This window comes from Talpa europaea (assembly GCF_964194135.1).
Source record: "Talpa europaea genome assembly, chromosome: 3".
In the NCBI taxonomy this organism is placed as follows: Eukaryota; Metazoa; Chordata; class Mammalia; order Eulipotyphla; family Talpidae; genus Talpa; species Talpa europaea.
In genome coordinates, this window is record NC_140069.1 from 114,341,901 (window position 1) to 114,361,979 (window position 20,079).

At 35.6% G+C, this 20,079-nt stretch overlaps 1 protein-coding gene across 3 annotated transcripts in view; it reads left to right on the forward strand.

Annotated features, from left to right (window-relative positions):
• MAGI2 (membrane associated guanylate kinase, WW and PDZ domain containing 2) overlaps positions 1–20,079 on the forward strand; it is a gene marked incomplete at both ends in the record, with an annotated part of 1,136,641 nt that overhangs the window by 208,312 nt on the left and 908,250 nt on the right. The gene's annotated exons all lie outside the window — the stretch shown is intronic.

Genomic DNA, 20,079 nt, shown 5'->3' on the forward strand with positions numbered 1-20,079 from the left:
GTAATCCATGCTGTTATTTTGAAAATGGTTTGCACAAATAACAGTAATATCCATGCTTTTAGTCACCAAGTTTTATGGAAATTTTATATTTGATACTTTGGAGTATATTTAGCAAGCTTTATAAAGATTATTATTCATATTTTTACATTTTTGCAAAACTCTTTTCTAGTCTTTCACCTGACCACAATGACTCTGAATATCCATTGTACCTTTGTGAGTTTTCGTTCTGTTATACCCAACATTTTCCCTGCCCCAATCAGTGCTAAAAAGTATCTGCTGTTTTTAGTTTAATTGATAATAATTGTCATGCAATAATTGTATAAGTTCAGCCCATAAAGATGAATTGAAGTGAGTCTCTTGTAACTACCACAGAGATATAAGAAGTACATGAACAAAAGAAAGATCGAGTGGAAACAATGAAGATAAATTTTAGGATCTTATTTTCATGAGGATATAATGGCTACTCTTTTTTTAAGTATTTTTTTATATATTTCTTTTTTTAATCAAGATTTATTTATTTATTTATACAAGCACTGGGTACAGTCAGAAGCAGGGGAGGGTGAGAGAATTCACCAGAGCCAGAGTGGGGAGCAGAACAGGCAGACCAACGAAATACACTGCTGAGGGGAGCAGCGGGCGGCAGGAGAGGTCTGCACACGATGTGGGACCCTCACCCGGCGGTGGGGGATCGAACCGGTGCTGCAGAGACTGGGGGCAGCTTCTCAATTCAGCTCTCAACCGCTGCACCACTGGGAAGGCCCTTTAATGGCCACTCTTAAAATATTATTAGAAGGCTGGCTCATATTTAGAGAAACAAGCTGCATTCAGCAGTTGATGTACTGTTGGGAAGAATTCTTAAATAGATTGTCTAAACAACAAAAGACATAGATGTGTTTAAAGTGCAGTTAACCTGCATAGGAGTAAAACCACACACTCACTGTGAAAAAGCATGCATTTGAAAATATAACTGATTTTTCTCATGCCTTAATAAAGGCAGTTTGTGTTTATAATTGATGATGGAACATCAGAAAATGCCAGTCTCAACAAAATTTTAAGCTCTACAAAAAAATCAGAAACCTAGTAATGTTTACAAAGATTAAATGGCAAGCATATGTCAAGCATGTGCTACAGTGTCTTACACCTGGTAAGCACTTAGCTATTTGCTGTCAATATTAACACTTTAATATCTCCAACACAGCACCCCAAACTATGCTGAACATAAACTGCTCAGTGAAATAATTGTAAGTAGGATTAAAGTTATTGAGCTACAGTTTCTTTTCTTACAAAAAAACTTTTTTTTTTAAAAGGTGTTAGTAATGATGAGCATCATACAAGAAGAAGAAAAATGAAAACTATTATATGGAAATAGACTCTATGGTGGGCACAATGGCAGGTGGGGGAATTTCTACACCTTTAGCTCAATTTTGGTGTGAACCTAAAACCTTTTTTTAAACGATTTATTTATTTATGCTGACAAGAACTGGGGTACAGTCCAGAGATGTAGGGGGTAGGCAAGAGAATTAACCAGAGACAGAGTGGGACACAGAACAGGCAGACTGACTGAAACAGACTGCTGAGGGGAGCAGCAGGCGAGGCAGGAGAGGTCTGCTGTGCCATGTGGGTTGCTCCCCGGCTGGCTGGGGATTGAACTCACACTGCAGGGGCTGTGGATTGCTTCATAGTGTGGTGCTAACCCCTTGCTTCACCAGGAGTCCCTGAACCTAAAACCTACCTAAAAATTAAATCCATGAAAATAGAACATATAATTTATGTTTTTAATAACAGGACATTTTCTACTAGAATTCATATGGCTTTCAAAATGTCATTTATATATATATATATATATATAATGAGAAAAAAGATGAATATTACTAATTCTTAGTGTGTGCTTGCAGACGTGTGTATGTGTGAATATGTGCACTGTTTTCATTTTGTCTTACAGTGTTTTCAAATATATAGTTTTAATTTTGGGTAATAATTTTTAAAAAGCAAAAGCAGAATGCAATGATACAGTACAAAACAGATTACAAGAAAGAAGGATTAATTCCCCTTTTAATCACATTATTCCCTGTCAAGTTGTTTATTCTACCAAGTTTCCAGAACAAAAATGCCATAATTGAGAAAGTGAATGTTTCCTAATTAAGGACTTTCCATTTTCATCTGTAGTTATCTACAGATGGCAGCAAAGAGCTTTCAATTCAAAGATGAGCATGGTTAGCAGTTTTTAAGAGCTGCTTTTTGATTTGGCATCACTGGAAGCACTGTATAACATGTCAAATTAAAGTTCAGTTTGTAAAGTTACATGATTGCTGTTCACTGTGTGTGTGAATGAGGCCAGGGGAGCACATGGGTCGGGTTCAGCTATGACTGCTGCCAAGGAAAGGTAGCAAATCAGTACATTCAGTGTGTCAATCACTTCATTAACACTGTTTCAGAGCTTGATACTGACAAAGGCAGTTATTTAAACATCATTTTACTAAAATGTTACAAAATGAGTCAGATTCTTGCAAATACAGATGATGGCATTTTATAAAATTATCTACTGATAGCCATTAATGAGTAATAGTTCAAGGCACCTTCTATAATGTCTTAAGGTGTGCTTGGTTTTAAGTTCATTTTCTTTAATGTAGCTATACCTCTAAATCTATAACTTTAATTCATCCAATTCCATGACGTAGCAAATTCCAGTATATATCCGGGATACCACTAGCTTCCCTGTATCCATAGTAGTAATTCACTTTCTCCAAGTGGGCTATGATTCTGAGATAGAGTTTGCCTTGTAAGAGTTTTATTAAGATATGCTCTTGAGGCTCACTTGTGGAGTGGTGTGTAAGGAAGAAAGGCTTTTAGAGGGAAAGGTCAAACTGCAGTGTAAGCCCAATGCCACAGGTGCTCTGGACATAATAATCCTTCAGGGACCTCCTGAATCAAGCTGATGGGCTGAGGTCTTTATACTTCTGCCTGGGCCAGTCAGGGCCTGTGGGCCACTCCCAGGAAGGGATCTGACCTTGCAGAAAGTGGCTCTGGCAAACCCTGCTCAGACCTAAGGCTGCAAGTCCTCTTCCTAATGGGATATTGCATGGAGTATTACAGTATCCACCACTCACACAATGATAAGTCTTCACAGCTCCCAACTTTAACACAGAGAATATGGCCTTTACATTTGCTTAGCAACCTCTGTTATCTTTTACAGTATCAACTCATTAATGTATTTTTAATAGACAGCTATTACATTGGCATGTCTGTGTTAGCTCCTTCAAGTGCTGGTTCTGAACAGGTGAGACAGGTAATAAAATATTTAAGTGAATACTCTATCCAAGATTTATATTAAGGAAAAAAAACCTACACTGAAAGACAAGAGTGACTAGAGGAATGCTTAATTGTACTTAAAAGAACAGTGTACAACAGCTTCAGGCATTCATTTTTCCAAGAACCAATTTAGATAATAACAATTGATATGTTAATTTGAAGCCATTCTAGTCTCATTTAGGGAAATCCTTAGAGACCCAGTATTTAAGTAACATAGGATGATAGTTAACAGGGAGATTGTTGTTTTATTTTAAAATAAACTGAGTTGCTTTTAACATTATAAGATAACATATTTCTTAAAGATATTGCCAGAGAAATACTAAAAAAGAGAATTAAAATCATCCATAATTTCTTAACCCAGAGAAAATTACTAATGGTATTTCAATTTTGCTTTTAATCTTTTTTTTCCTATAACCACACATAAAGATTGTATTCAGATTTTCTTTCTATAGGATAAGTTTTCCCCTATTTCTTTGAAAGTGCAAATGAAGACATGCATCTATTGTAAGTTTTCCCATATGTTTGGCAATCTAGCAAATAATAAACATCATCATAAGTAATCATAAGTTGAATAATTGAGCCAAGCACATATTTCAAAGTATTTCATTGCAAGAATTTCCATAAAATGGAATTTATTTGTTCCAAAAAAGATAACATTTTAAGTTTTTTTAATATATCACCCAGTAGGAGTTTGGAATATGTGTATTAATTTATATAAGCTCAGAAATTTTTATATAGTTTATAACTATCCTTGCAAAATTTGATAAAGGAAACTGTATTTCACTCACCTATTTTTTTTTTATTTCTCTTATTACTGAGTGAAAATAAGCAGGTTTTAGTCAATTGTGTGTCTTTTTTTGTAAGTTGCCTACTTGTAGAATGAATGCATTTGTTATTAATTTCTACATCTCCTTTATACATTAAGAATATTTTTCTTTTTTTATAATTATTTTTCCCAGTTTTTCATATACTTTCGATTGCTTTCTAAACTATCAGACTTTCATATTTGTATAGTCAAATATACCATCCTGTTCCTTTATTTCTTCCTAAAATTTTACTCTTCTATATTTTTTCCTGAGGTCATATGTATTTCCATCTCAATTTATTGTGACAATTTTTAGAAGATCTTAATTTATCTATATATTTTTTTATCATTCAGAAATTAATGATATAGCTTTCCAAATAATTACCCCCAGATCATTGATTGGAACAGCATCAAAGTTTCTTTTTTAATCACAATCTGATCTACATGCAAAATTGCATTTTGCATCAAAATCTAGAACACACATAACACACAAATACACTCAAACACATAGCTATACCTATAATGAAAATGTCAAAGATGATTTTCATCCTCGGGCCTCTCTGGTGGTGCAGGGTTTAAGTCTCAGGGCTATCAAACTATCCTGATCCTGGGCCTGGGAGCTGACCCACATGGAGAGCAGACCTTTCCTGTCTCGCCCACTGCTACCCTCAGGAGTGTATTTCAGTTGATCTGCCTGTTCTGCTCCCCACTCTGTCTCTGGTGAATCCTCTCACTACCCACCTGCACCTCTGGCCTGCATCCCAGTTCTTATATGCATAATTAAATAAAAATAAATCTTTAGAAAATAATTTTTATCATAAATATATGTAAATACATATGCATATGATCTGATGTTTCCAGTTCTGTTCTGCTCTGTTCTGTCTGTCCTGTCCCATCCCATCCCATCCCACCCCATGCGATCTCATTCCACTCTATTTCAACTTAAAAAAAAACAAAACCTGCGATTTACAAAATTGATTTTAAAATTAATGGTTTTGACCCACTTTTTGAAAACATTATTTACTAATCCTTATTTTCTGATCTGCTCCTTATTTTATATTGAGTACTTATATATTAAATATAAATTCTTTTACATTACTATTACTTTTTATATAATATTTTGGTGTTTTTATGATTTTTGCTTAAAAATGCTCTAATGCAGGTTTTCTAATGCAAAAATGCCCTACTGCAAGTGTTTTCTTCATCACTCTAAGTTCTCAGATTTCTTTCTGTTTGTGCGGCTTTTTTGCTTTTTTCTTTTTTTAAGGCAACTTAATTACTCTGACACATTTTAAGATTTTGGAAAGTATGTTCTGCCAACTTCCTATACCTTAGTACAAGTTCTTAAAGCAGGAGACCTCACCTAGGCATATGCCTCCTGATGAAAGTTTTTACAACCAAGGTAGTTTCTGCTTCTAAAAAAGCCAGCAGCTATTTAAACGCCAAACCTAAATTCTTTGGAATGGAGTCAGCCATTAATCTAACTGATATGCTTATTAAAAGGAATGGTTTGAGACAGAGATATATATACAGGGAGAATCCAGAATTGGGAGAATCCAGAAACTAAGAGAGAGGCCTGGCACATACTTTTTTGAGTACCTTCAAAGGACCATGGCCCTGATGACACCTGAATTTCAGACTTCTCACCTCTAGAACTGTGAGAAAATACATTTCTGTCTTTGGAGCAAACCAGTTTGTGGTGCTTTGGTTATGGAGGCCTTGGTAATCTAATATACTCTCTAATTGTACCCAATAAGTTGGCTGCCTTGACTCTTTAAAATCAAACATAAAACTTAAGCTGGTTTATGATGTACATTCTGAAGGACTACCATAAAATTAATTTTAGGAAATTGTAGTCACAATGCAATATAAATGTCTTTAATAAAGAATACAGCTTCTGAAATGAATGCAGTCTGTATTATTTTCATTTTAAGTAATAGTTTATTTCATGGAGTTTTAATTAAGGTACAAATTTCTTAAAGCACCCTTATAAACTCCTTACCCCAGTCAATCTCCAGATGAATTTGTATGTTCTGAGTGGTGCCCTTAAAAAAATTCTCAATTATTTTTTCTTAACTCATGATTATTCTTCTCAGACAATGGTCATTGAATTAAGTGAACTTAATTCAGCAGCAATTGTATGCATTTATAACAATGAACATTAACTTCATCCCATTTATTCAGAAGTTTAGGAAATATGTTGTAGATAAGTATTTTGCATAACAATATTTAAGGTATTAAAAAAATTTCATTAAAATACATTTAATAAACTTTTATTATAGTATATATAGGAAATTTATAATACCTTTTAGGAAATTGAATAACCATTGAATATGTAATTATTCTTGAATAATTTTGGATATGAGTGGGGTGACCCGTCTGCTTAATCTCTGTGCTTATCTAAATTCTGTGTAAACTACAGTCCTATCTTAGTTATTATTCCCCTTCAAATTAAAGGAAATTGAATTTTGAATAAGCACTAATTCAAATAAACATGTATAATTTAGTGAAAATGAAGAGACAATGATGAGTATTTGTAGAATGGTTTCTGAGAACTGAAAATAGGGATTTTTTTTAAAAAAAGCAAAATCACCCTTCCTGCAAAGACTGTTTGCACATGCCACAATATTATCCTACAGGCTGATTATTAATTGCAATGAAGAAAAATAGATTTCTTTAGTTAGCAAATCCTGGCAGGCACTACTAAATGATTGTGATTAACATCAGTGGTAATTGGGTTATCTAACATTATGGTCCTCCTTCTGGGACACAATATGACCAGTATCACCCATGAAGAAATCTTTTTCCCAAAATGTTTAAGCTATGTTTCACTAAGCCTATATCCTTAACCTCTGGTTTATAGCATATACAAGGGATCAAAGAATAATGTATGAAAATACAATGAAGCTGTCAGCTAAATCTAGAATGTAAGTCATTCCAAAGACAGCTGAATTAGACTCTTCAAAAGGTTAATGTCATCATGAGAGGAAAACAAAAAGGAAGGACTGCTCAAGATTTAAGAGTTTAGAGAACATAACAGCCAAATGCACTGCTGAGTATGAACTTATACTCTAAAATCCATTTTAGGGACAAAAGGAATTATGAATATGTACTAGGTGGCAGATAATATTAGCAGATTTTCTTAGATGTGATAGTGGTATTTGGTGTAGAAAATTATCATTAATTTTATCATTAATTTTAAAAGGAACAAGTTGAATGTATCTGCATGTCTTGATATCCACAGACTTAGCTACACAACTATTTAAACAAAATACACACCTACACACCCACACATACAAGAAATGGCAAAAAGTTAAGGATTATTGAAGAATCTAGGTGGTGGCATAAATATAATCATTGAACCCTTTTCACCTTTCACTGTGTTGTAAAATGTTTCTGCAAAAATGGGAGGGTGGGGAGGGCCAAATGCTGTTGAAAGATACAGGAAAATCAGGACAGATTTAGCAGGAGGGAGGTCTTTTGTTTCTTTAGTGAGAGCAGTTTCAGCCATTTTACAGTGGGTTGAGTAGTAAATTAGAAATGAGAAAAAGGAATAGACAATACTTAGGAGAAGTTCAACAGTTAAGAAGTAGAAAAGGGGCCTCCCCTGGTGGCGCAGCGGTTGAGCGCTGGGCTGAGAAGCTGCCTGCAGCCTCTGAAGTGCTGGTTAGATCCCTGGCCACCGGTGAAGGTCCCACATGGCGCGCAGACCTCTCCTGCCATACCTGCTACTCCCCTCAGCAGTGTATTTTGTCGGTCTGCCTGTTCTGTTCCCTGCTCTCGCTCTGGTGAATTCGCTCACTCTCCCGCTCTTCTGACTGTACCCAGTGCTTGTATAAATAAATAAATAAATCTTTAAAAAAAAGGTAGAAAGAAAGAAGATGAAAACTGAGGGAAATATGAAAGATATTGTTTTAATTTTATTTTTGACCTGGAGTTTTTGTTTGTTTGTTTGTTTGTTTCATTGTTTTAAATTATGCTTGCTTTAAGTAAGAAAAAGGTAACTCTTTCGGACCTGATAGAGAAAAATCAGACAGGAATAGATGGAAGAAGAAGGAGAAAGAATAGAGGGGACTTTTTCAAGGGTCTTAAAATTACACAGATGTGACTAAGGAACCAAAACAAAAGAAGGCAGAAGCAGGTTCCCTCTGAAACCAGTAAAGCTAAAGCTTCAAAGTCTGCACTTGCATATCCTTCCCAAGATCCTGCAACTAATTTCTAATTTGCATTTTCTTTTCTTTTTTTTTTTTGCAAAGGACTCCTTAAATTTTATAAACTTCGGTGCCTACAAAATCTGAATCCACATCATCTATGGACTTTTATCAAAAAAGAAGTTAAAGGTGTAAATTTTTTATTAATTTTTTAATTTTATATATATATTTTACATCATTTTTCATTTTTGCACAATGTATGCATTTTCATCTTAGTTATAGTCCCCATAAAATTCCCATCCCCCTTATTTTGATCCTACTCCCTCTTACCCCCCCTAATGTGTCTCTGGTTTATAGTTTCATGTTGATTTTGATTTTTACTTTATTATAATTAGTCTTTTTCCTGGTCCCTTTCTAGGTTTTCTAAATTCCTGCTATGAGTGAGACCATCTGGTATTTTTCTTTTTCTTTCTAACTTATTTCGCTGAGCATGATCTCTTCTAGCTCATCCATGTTGCTGCAAATTGCATGAGTTTATCTTTTTGATTGCTGAGTAATATTCCACTGTGTATATATACCACATCTTCTTGATCCATTCATCTATTTTGGGGCATTTGGATTGTTTCCATATCTTAGTTATTGTAAATAGTGCTGCTATAAACATAGGGGTGCAGGTGCCCTTTTGAATTAATGTTTCTGTGTCTTTGGGTAAATACCTAGGAGTTGAATTGCTGGATCGTATGGAAGCTCCATCTTTAGCAGGTTGAGGAATTTCCACACAGCTTTGCATAGTGATTGGACCATTTTGCACTCCCACCAGCAGTGCAGGCATGTTTCTCTTTCTCCACATCCTTGCCAAGATTTGTTGTTGCTAGTTTCTTTTTAATATGTGCCATTCTCACTGGTGTAAGATGGTATCTCATTGCAGCTTTGATTTACATTTCCCTAATTACAAGTGATGTTGAACATTTTTTCATATGTCTGTTGGCCATTGCATTTCCTATTGGAGAAGTTTCTTTTTAGCTCTTCTGCCCATTTTTTGACTGGATTATTTACTTTGTTTTTGTTGAGTCTCATCAGCTCTTTGTAGATTTTTGCGATCAGTCCTTTATCATTAGTGTTGTGTGCAAAAATTTTCTCCCAATTGGTGGGGTGTCTCTTTGTTTTTATTACTGCCTCTTTTGCTGTACAGAAGCTCTTTAATTTGATGTAGTCCCAGCTGTTTATCTTTGCTTTCACTATCATTGCTTTGGGTGATGTGTCTTTAAAGATGTTACTGAGATGCATGTCATGTGTTTCATCTATATTTCCTTCTATATATTTTATGGTTTCAGGTCTTATGTCTAGTTCTTTAATCCATTTTGAGTTGGTTTTTGTGCATAGTGTGAGGTAGTAGTCACACTTCGTTCTTTTGCATGCAGCGATCCAGTTTTCCCAGCACTATATATTGAATAAACGTTCTTTGCTCCATTGCATAGTCTTTGCTCCTTTGTCAAAGATTAGTTGACTGTAAATCTGTGGGTTTATTTCTGGATTTTCTATTTGGTTCCATTGGTCCATGTGTCTGTTTGTGTTCCAATACCATGCAGTTTTGATTATTATGGCTTTGTAGTATAGTTTGAAATTTGGGCATGTGATGCCTCCATTCCCTTCTTTTTTTTTTTTTTTCAGGAGAGCTTTGGCTATTCAGGTTTTTTGGTGGCTCCATATGAATTTCATCAATATTTGTTCTATTTCTTTGAAGAATGTCATTGAAATTTTTATTGGAATAGCACTGAATCTGTAAATTGCTTTTTGTAGAATGGCCCTTTTGATAATGTTAATTCTTCCAATCTATGAACAGCGGATGTCTTTCCATCTTTGTGTCTTCTTCTATTTCTTTTAATAGTGTTTTATAGTTTTCTTTGTATAGATCCTTTACCTCTTTTTTAGGTTTATTCCCGAGTATTTGATTTTTTTGTTTGTTTAAATAGTAAATAGGATGGTTTTCTTGATTTCTTCTTCAGATTGATTGTTTGTGTATAGGAAGGCTACTGAATTTGGTGTGTTGATTTTGTATCCTGCTACTTTACTAAACTGATTGATTAGTTTGATTAAATTTTTCTGTGGAGTTTTTGGGGTCTCTATGTATATTATTATATCATCTGCAAATGGTGATAGTTTAACTTCTTCCTTCCCTATTTGGATTCCTTGTATGTCTTTCTCTTGTCTTATTACTCTGGCTAGCACTTCCAGTATTATATTGAAAAGCAGTGGTAAGAGTGAACATCTTTGTCTTGTTCCAGATCTTAATGGAAATGCTTTTAACTTTTCACCATTGAGAATGATATTGGCTATAGGCTTGTGTATATGTTCTGTAGGGTGTTGAGGTATGTTCCTTGTATCCTGAGAATTTCAAGGGCCTTTAATATAAATGGGTGTTGTACTTTGTCAAAAGCTTTCTCAGCATCTATTGATATTATCATATAGTTTTTATATTTCTTTTTGTTGATGTGTTGAATTACATTGATTGATTTTCAGATTTTTAACTGTCCTTGTGTCCCTGGAATAAATCCTACTTGATCGTGGTGGATTATTGCATGGATACATTGCTGGATTCTGTTAGCTAAAAGTTTATTGAGGATTTTTGCATCAGTCTTCATTAGAGATATTGGCTTGTAGTTTTCTTTTTTTGTATTGTCCTTGTTCAGTTTTGGTATTTGTGTAATGTTGGTTTCCTAGAATGTGTTTGGTATTATCCCTTCCTTCTCAATTTTTTTGAAAGAGTTTATGAAGGATAGGCACTAGTTCACTTCTGAATGCTTGGTAGAATTCATTTTTAAATCCATCTGGTCCCAGGCTTTTGTTTTGGGGGAGGGTTTTGATTGTATTTGGTCTGTTTAGGTGTTCTATTTTTTCTTTATCTAGCTGGGTTATTGTAAAGTTGTAGGAATTTCTCCATCTCTTCTAGATTGTTGAATTTTTTGCATATAACTGTTCATAGTAGTTTCTGATTATTCTTTTGATTTCTGCTGTGTCTGTTGTGATTTCTCCCCTTGCATTTGTGATCCTATTTATTTGTGCTTTCTCCTGTTTTTCCTTTGTGAGCCTAGCTAGGGGTTTGTCTATTTTATTTATTTTTTCAATGATCCAACTTTTGGTTTCATTGATCTTTTGGATTTCTTTTTAGTTTTTATTTCATTTATTTCTCCTTTGATTTTTATTATTTCCTTTCTTCTACTGGTTTTAGTTTTTTTTTTGTTGTTGTTGTTGTCTTTTTCTAGTTCTTTGAGATGTGAGATTAGGTTGATTCTTTGAGCTCTTTCTTTTTTCTTTTTTTTTAACAGATTTATTTATTTCTCCATACAGAGGTCATACATTTATGGCCTCTGGGTACAGTCCAGAGATGTGGGGGGGGGGGGTCGATGACAGGATTCACCAGAGACAGAGCGGGGAACAGAACAGGCAGATCGACTGAAGTACAGTGCTGAGGGGAGTAGCGGGTGAGTCAGAAGAGGTCTGCTGTGCCATGTGGGTTGTTCCCTGGCTAGCCAGGAATCGAACTCGTGCTGCAGAGGCTGTGGATTGCTTCATAGTGCAGTGCTTAATGCCTTGTGCCACCAGGGAGGCCCTCTTTCTTGTTTCTTGAAGTGAGCCTGTATTGCTGCATATTTTCCTCTTATTATTGCTTTTGTTGCATCACATACATTTAGGAAATTGGTGTCCTCCTTTTCGATCAAGTCAAAGTATTTTTTAATGTCTTCTTAGATCTCCTCATTTGTCCAGTGTTCTTCTAGTAGCGGGGGTTTCAGTCTCCATGAGGTAGGAGGATTCATTGCCTGCTTTTTATGGTTTATTTCTAGTTTGATGCCTTCATGGTCAGAGAAGAAGATAGTTGGTATGATTTCACTTGGTGTATTTGCTGATGTTTGTCTTGTGTCCCAGTATGTGATCGATCCTGGAGAATGACCCGTATGCACTTGAGAAAAATGTGTACTCAGATTTTTTTGGGTTTAGTGTTTTATAGATGTCAGTTAAACCCATGAGGTCTAGATCCTTATTTAGAGCTTTTGTGTCCATTCTTATTTTTTGTCTTGTTGATCTAGCCATTGTTGATAGTGGTGTGTTGAAGTTTTCTACTATGTATGTGTTTTTTCTGATGTCTGTTTTGAGATGATAATAGTTGTCTGATATATTTTGGTGCTCCTTCATTTGGTGAGTATATGGTAATGAGTGTTATGTCTTCTTGAAGTGTTATGTCCCTTGATCATAACATAGTGACCGTCTGGGTCTCTTTTTACCTTTTTGAGTTTGAAATCTGTTTTATCTGATATAAGTATATGCTGTTTCTGCCTTCTTTTTTGGTCCATTTGTTTGTAGGATTGTCCTCCATCTTTTTACTGTCAGTATACTTTTATCTTTTGCAGTTAAATGTTTTTCCTGGAGACAGCAAAAAGTTGGGTTTTGTTTCTTAATCCAGCATGCGACTCTGTGTCTTTTTATTGGAGAGTTTAGTCCATTTAAATTTAGAGTTAATATTGATATGTTAGTGTCTCTATTTGACATTTTGGTTGTCTTTTCCCTGGTTTTATTTATTTATTTTTTAATATTTTTTTTATCTTGTTTTGTTCTTATTCATCCCTCTGTTGGCTCTGGCTTTAGGATTCCTTGTAATATTTTTTGGAATGGGGGTTTAGTTGAAATGAAATTCTGGAGTTTCTGTTTGTCTGGGAAGGTCCTTATTCTTTCTTCATAGAGGAAGGAAATCTTTGTGGGATAGAGTATTCTTGGTTGGCATTTGTTGTCTTGGAGTTTGTTGACAATGTCCCTCCACTCTCTCCTTGCCCATAGTGTTTCTTTGGAGAAGTCTGATGTCAGCCTAATTGGTTTTCCTTTATATGTTAGCTGTTTCTTCCCTCTTGACTTTCATTATTTTTCCCTTGCCTTGGATTCTTGGGATCCCTAGTATATGTGTCTTGCTGTATTTTTCCTTTCATCATGAAAGTTTGGTGTTCTTCTTTCTTCTTGTATGTCTATTTTTAGCTTCTTCTTCATGTTTGGGAAGTTCTCAATTATTTCCTTGAATATTTTCTCTGTTTCTGCATCTCTCTCCTCTCCCTCTGGGATTCCTATAACTCTTATATTTCCTTTCTTCATGGAGTCAGATAGTTCCCAAAGTCTTTCTTCATTCTTTTTCCTTCGTACTTCTCTTTCCTTTTCTGCTTTGGTTCTTTTTATTTCTGTGTCTTGGAGAGTACTTATTCATTCTTCCATTTCATCTATTCTGCTTTCATTGCTTTCCCCAGAGTTCTTTAGCTCCTCCATTAATCCTTTGATCTCTTGCATTTCTTTCACTTCCCTCTTTAGGGACTCAATTTCATTCTTCTGGTTGTTGATTATTTTTCCCATATTGTTTTCTACTTCTTTCAGTTTTTAATCATGGAGACTTTAAATTCTCCATTGGGAAGACTTCTAAGTTCCTCTAAGTCACTGTTGTTGCATTCTGGTGTTTGATTGTTTTTTTGTGGTGTGTTTTTTTTCCCTGGGGACATGTTTGGTTGCTTGTAATTTTTTTTTCTCCCTGCTTGTTTTCTGATTTGTCTTATGCATTGGGACACTTTGTCGCTGGTATTGGCCAGCATCCCTGGTATGCTCTTTCTGGGATGTCAGAAACTGGTGGTCCAACTAAGTCCAATGCTGGTATGCCAGAAGTCCAGTAGGGCAGTGGTACTATGGATATGTTAATGGTTGCTGTCAGAGAAATTTTCCTCCTTTCGTATTTGTTTAATTCCAGAGATGGGTCTTGAGTCCCACAGACTGCCCTGGTAGTGGCTGGATTGCCCGCTGAGCTCCAAATCACTGGATCCCCCTCTGAACTCCAACTGGTGGCCAGATGGGGCCTGGCTTGTGGGGCCTTTTAGCTCACCTCTGGCTGTGGGGACAGCCCTTTCCCAGTTCCACACAGTATAGGTAGGTTCCAGATGCAGAGATTCCTGTTCTAAAATGGCAAGTTAGGAGGGCACTTCCCTGTGCCCTTGGTCTGCCCTGGCAGTCAAAGGTGTAAACTTTTTATAAATATAAACTTCTAGAAGCCTGAGAATGACTAGGAGAGCTTGTTCAAACACAAACTACTGAATAATATTATACTTTCATTTCATAGGTGAAGAAACTAAATCTCATAAAGATCATATGACTTCCCAAGATCACATAGCTCTTAGTGGTCAGGCTGGTACTAGACCACATCTAGTAACACTGCAGCCATCCTTCCTCTGTACCACAGTGTTCTATATCTAGTATGCTATTATTTGTCTAATCAGAAAACTTCCTCATATCATTTTTTAGGCTATAAAAAAATTAACCTTACTGATTCCTTGGAGTAAAATGCACATTTTGAGAAATTTATTTTATTTTATTTTTTTAATTTTTTTTTTATAGAGGCATTTTATTTATTTATTTGTTTGTTTGTTTGCTTGTTTGTTTGTTTATACATGCACTGGGTACAGTCAGAAGCGCGGGAGGGTGAGAGAATTCACCAGAGCCAGAGCGGGGAGCAGAGCAGGCAGAAGGACCAAAGTACACTGCTGAGGGGAGCAGCGGGCGGCAGGAGAGGTCTGCGCGCCATGTGGGACCATCCTCCCGTGGGTGGGGAGCAGTCGGGGATCGAACTGGTGCCGCAGAGGCCGCGGGCACTTCGCAACCCAGCGCTCAACCGCTGCGCCACCAGGGAGGCCCACATTTTGAGAAATTTAAACTCAACTACCCAACCATATTTTCCTTTGCTAAGATTAGGATCTTTTTTCCTGACCATCTGTGATCATATTTTTAATAGAAACAATACAGAATTGTAGATAATATAAACCTTATCTTGAATATATTAGCTTCTATTACTGTACAAAAAATTCCCATGAACACAGGGACTTAGCACACATTTGTTACCTCATAATTTCTATGGGTGAGGAGAGTAGGTACTGGTTAGCTGAGTTCCCTGCTTGGCACCTCACCAAGCTGTGTTCAGGGTTGTGTCTGGGATTCAGTCTCATTTGAGATTTCCTGTCTTCTTCCAAGTTCACTAGTTGTGGACAAATTTTGTTCCCATTATTATGGATCTGAGATCATTGCCTAGAAAGTGTTCCCAACTTAGAGAGGCTCCCTGTTGTTCCCTGGCAATTGCCCTTCTCCACAATTGGCATTTTCCCCCTTTCAGTCTAGAAGAGAATCTTTCCGGTTGGTCAATTCAGGGACATATAATGTAGTATAATCATGGGAGTAATCAAAGGCTCTCCCCTTGTCTGATGATGTAACATAGTCTAGGGAGTGACCATCTCAATCATGTTCATAGTGCTGCCCACTTTCAAGGGGAGAAGATTATATCAGCTTGAACCCTAAGGGGGAGGAATGTAGGAGGCCATCTAGAACTCTGCCTGTCACACGCAAAGATATCAGAAAAGTCCCTTGAGGTATTTTATACTTGGTGAGACCTCAATATTGTCTAATAGTTTTATTTCAAAAAGTCTCCGATATTCAAATCAACAAAGATTTTTCTCTAGATGCTTGTTTTAAATATGTTTTAACAATCCTGCAAAAACATAGGACAAGCATTCCATTCTTGGTAAAACAGTGAGTTTCTTATCTGTCTTTGATGTGACTGCTGTTGCCTTCTTTGCTAACGTTGCTGCTCATTTTTAAAGAATCTGTAATAGCCTTCCTTTTGGAGATTATCTTTTGAATATGTATATTTCTGTAAATATGCAATGCTGTCTCATAAAAGGAAATTAGGATCCTGTCTGACAGTTGAACAGGACATGAGTTTATAATTTAGTATTGTGTTATTATATTTTTTTAAGTTTTGAATATAATAATAAAGATTAAAACACTACAGGGAGTATGTGTCTGTGGCAGTTTTAGGTGTTAATTATGTTGTCAGCTAAAAGAGTGAAAAATCAGCCTCTTGAACTTGGGTCTTGTCAAGTTGGCCAAGTACCTGATTTTTTTCCTCCTATTGTTACCAAAAATGTCTGTTTGTAGTCCTAAATATCTTTGCTCCTATAGATGTTTTCTTAAATTATTTTGAATATGAAAATGCAAATGGAATAAAACCCAGTCTTTTAGATTACAGAACTGCATGACTTAGCACATTCACTAGAGGGTTTTAAAAGCTAGGTAGTAGCACTGGATGCTTAAAGAGTGTCTAGGGCTTTGATCACAGTGAGTAAGCCTTCAGAAGTCAGAGGATCTCTGTTAATGCAGGGCACATAAAAAACTGTGGATTTTGCCTTGGGCATTTGAAGGTGTTAATCTATTTCAATATTTACCAGTAAGTAGATCCTTCAGTTAAGCGAAAATGCACGGAGAATTAAGGGGGGGGGAACCTAAAGAATCACTTATCTTAATGCTTTATAAGATTCGTGAGATGCTATTCAGTGTGCAAATATTTATTGTGACTATGATGAAAAAATAAGACTCTGAATTCCTAAACATTTTAGCTTTTAGAAACAGAAGAGCTTTTTTATGTGGGAAATTTTGCAGTTACTGTTTTCAAAATAGGGAGATTTAATACCAAAGTTACATGAGTGATTGACTTACTAGCATCACAGTATGATTCTGAAAGATTTTAGGCAGCAGCAGAAACAGCATTCTTTCTCTCATTCTAAATGTATTATACCAACTGTTAGCTTTCAGGAAGCCTCCCATTTGCATATTGCACCAAAGCAAACCTAAAAGTTTATTTGATGCTTCTTTACCTATCCTGTGATTTTAAAATGGTTTTTAGGAGAATGAAGACCCAATCTTCAATAACGCCTGTAGGGCCTATGAGTTGGCCATGTGTCTGCCTCTGTCTAGAGATTATCACACATCATTGTATCTCTTACTGCTGGACTTCAGGCATGTTGCCATTTCCATTTTTCTACTTCTTGAAAGGGGGGGTGGTACCCCCATCAAATAACCTTTGCACATGCTATTCCCTTTGTATAATACATAGGACTCTCTGCTAACCCACCTTCTTTTCCTTAAACATCACCTTTGTCATTTCCTAGGGAAAACATTCTTCTCAGACTGCTCCCTTTGACTTCCTTACTTGTCAAATTTCTTTATTACTTGGGCTTAAGGAACCATGGCATTCTGTTTTTCTGACTCCTTCCGTCAGTGTGTAACTACATAATTATAATTTATCAGTGCAGTTTAATTAATATCTGTTACAGGTCCCTGCCCCACTAGTTAACGCTAAGAAGTTAGGAAACTTGTCTTATGTGTTTAATATTTGACATCCAGGGTCTAGCACAATGTTATGTATATAAAACACAGTGAGTAAGTACTTGTTGAGTGACCACAAGAATGAATGTATGACTTTAATTATCAACTTTAAAATCTATTTTTCCATCTTGCATTTTAACTTCTAAATATATATCAGTTTTTGAAGGCAAGAAAAGTAATTCTTTTATGTCTTCATTTAATTGAATATATCCCACTTCTTAATTATTGTGCTTTCGCATGAGAAATGCCAGGATTTTAGTAGTATATACTAAATAACCAAAGAAAGGAAGCATTGGAAGTAATAAGACCTTTGTTCATTAACCTAATGCTCTTAACCTCATCCAGATCTCTCTGTTTTATTTCAGCCTGTTCACCATTGAAGTCAAATGCCAATCTGATCCTGTAACTTTGTTTAGAAGCTAAGCCTGAAATTCAATGTGCTTAGTACAAACCTACTCCTGACTGATCCTGGATCTATTTCTGCTCACCATAATCACTTTCTAGTTCTCTATCCACAACTGCCTTTTCTTACTTTCTTGAAGGAGCCCAGCTTCTTTTTTTCCTTCTCAGAGTCTTTGAGTCTCACCTCCAGTTAGATGAATTTTCCCTCCTCTTCATCAGTTAACAAGTGGACTTTCATCTTAGTTCCAAGCTCAATTTATGGAGGCTTGTTTGTGCTGTCCTCTGGCTAGACCCTGCTCACCTTGCTATGGGGTTTCATGACTCCCGTTGTCTTCTTGTTGTTTTGTGGCTTTTTAAAAAGTGATTTTTACAATTTGTAGTTATCCACTTTAAAGCCTCTTTTATCATTGTGTACTCCCCACACTGGATAAATGTTGAGCTCCATGAGGGCAGTTGCTCAGAGGCTGGTGGGTATTCGCTGAGTAGGTGCTGAGTGAATGGCTAAATGAAGTTCCTTAAAGTTCTGAAATAAATGGTTTGTAAAGATGGTAACATTTAGGAAAACTGAGATTTTTAAGTATTCTCAAATAAGAGAATATGGGCTCTTAGGAAGTGACACAAAATGACACATATGAAGCAACTTAAGTGTTCTTAAAATTACCTTTGTAGCCAAGCATTTTTCAGAAAGTGAAACATTGTTGGTTATTTGGGGGAAAACATGTCCCTTAAAAAAGACCTGCAACCCTCTGATGTAAGCTGCAAATAAATATATAGACTATTGATTGATAGAGCAAAAGGAATTGCATACTACACTTACATGAAAGGGTTATAAATACTATGTTTATTAAATTTTCACTTTCACATCAAAAATGTCAGAGAATACGCAAAATGTTTGTTTTCTTATTCATACATAATAGATATAAGATGGCAAGGCAAAACTTACTAAAGCACCTAAAATCATGCTTAAAAATACATATATGAGATCCCCTGAGGATTCCAATTAAAGAAGACTGATGGGACTTGTAAATGTATATATTCAAGAATTACTCTAACTTCCAAAAGCATTTTGTACCGTCATCAATATCCTAATAATAGCTATTGTCTATTTGCTAGTATGTAGCAAGCACCATCCAGAGTATTTTATTTCATATGAGTTTATTTCATTCTAACATCGAAAGCATGAATATTTTAAAAGAGATATATCTGCCAAGCAATGAGAAACTTTACTAAAGAGGCTCTTTTAATTTTTTAATAACACTGTACAGATAGCTGCCTTATTTTACTAAAGAGTTGATATTTATTTGATTCCTGTTTTTCTTCCCTATATGAGCATGGAATGGAATGGAATTTAGATGGATTTTTCAGGTGAATCAAGACAAAGTTTGGTGTGGATTGTGTGGGAGTGGCTCGAATGTTCCAAAACCAGAGCAGTTTTAGTATACTTGTAAGCTAAACCATCCTCCAAGCAAAAATTGTCAGGAAAATATATCTAGATTAGAAATATCCAGTGTAGAATTTACTTTTGATTTAGTTCTACATGGAAAAGACTGCACAAGCAGTAATTACATGTGCAATGCCAAAATCAGGATTTATCAGCCTGTAGTTTTTAGTACAAATTATTGTACATTAATTTTTTGTTCCACTGATATTCTTATGTATTAGTATCATTGTCATCGCTAAATTGAAAAAAATAAAGTTATATATGCACATTCAAGAATGAACATATATATACATAAAATACTGTGATGGATTTTATGTAGAAAGAAATTCTTTCTTGCCCATTATGACAGCTCACATTTATAGATTTACTAAGTGTCAACAAGTAAGCTAAGCACTTTACAACTATTTTCTCATTTAATCCTAATAATACCATTATGAAGCATTTTTCATAGCACTATAATTTATTTTTATCCCTATTTTTACCAATGCAGGTGATTTAAGTTAGATTAAGCTAGATAAAGTTGTATATCCAAGCTCACTCTTCCCTAACCATCAATGAAGCCAGAACAGGAACCCAGGTCTTACTGAAACCAAAGCCAGTACTGCTTTTCACCATCAACATAAACAGCTTTAGGCTCTGGCCAACTTTTCAAGCTGTGTTTGGTCTTAAGACCACCTCCACTCCCGCTGTTTACCTTTTGATATTTTATCTTCTACCTCTCCACTGCTGAATAACTGTTC